At 43.0% G+C, this 774-nt stretch overlaps 1 non-coding gene across 1 annotated transcript; it reads right to left on the bottom strand.

The window, feature by feature from the left end:
* Window positions 1–465: 465 nt before the first annotated feature.
* On the bottom strand, window positions 466–572 carry LOC141604411 (small nucleolar RNA R71). Its single transcript, XR_012526112.1, has one exon. It is a non-coding gene; the product is annotated as a small nucleolar RNA R71 (small nucleolar RNA).
* Between the last annotated feature and the right edge of the window lie 202 nt (window positions 573–774).

Below are 774 nucleotides of genomic sequence, written 5' to 3'. Positions count from 1 at the left end.
AAGTTGTTCAACCCACTAGTGAGTTTGTCAATCCTTTCGCAATAGAAGGAGAAGAGAACCCATTACACAATACCCCACAAAATCCACCTACAATGCCTAAATTCTCGTCACACTCCGTACCCACCGAGGAGAATCTACCAAATGGTACTCCTACACCGCAACATCTAACCGGAAATTTTATTCCCAAGTCCGCCTTCATCCAATTAGTTGAGAGGAGCCAATTTGGGGGGATGCCTAGTGAAGACCCTCATTCTCATATGGAAACCTTTTGCGACTATTGTGATGCAATCTCTCAAACGGGCGTGACTCAAGACCAAATTAGATGGGTCTTATTTCCTTTTTTCCTTAATCGGCACCGCGAAGCAATGGTTGAAGGGCCTTGATAAGGCCACCCTCGGAATAGATTCTTGGAAGAAGTTGGCTCTAGCTTTCTACAAAAAATTCTACCCACCGGAAAAGACTAACATGCTAAGAGCTCAAATTACGGGTTTTAAGCAAAGGGATGAAGAATCTTTGTATGAAGCTTGGGAGCGGTTCAAGGGAATTTATCGCTCATGTCCTCACCATGGACTTAGCGAATGGTTTTTGGTACAACAATTTTGGAATGGTTTATATGAAGATTCTAGGAACATTCTCAATATGGGATCAAATGGAATGTTCACCGAAGTTGATGACAATCAAACATGGAACAAGATTGAGGAAATGGCGGTCCATAACTCACAATATAGTAGACCTCGCAAGGCTACTAGAGGAGGAAAGCATGAAGTGGACTCC

This window comes from Silene latifolia, chromosome 9 (genome assembly GCF_048544455.1).
Source record: "Silene latifolia isolate original U9 population chromosome 9, ASM4854445v1, whole genome shotgun sequence".
NCBI classification, from domain to species: Eukaryota; Viridiplantae; Streptophyta; class Magnoliopsida; order Caryophyllales; family Caryophyllaceae; genus Silene; species Silene latifolia.
Note: the sequence above shows the minus strand (reverse complement) of the source record. Positions and strands in the feature narration are given on the sequence as shown.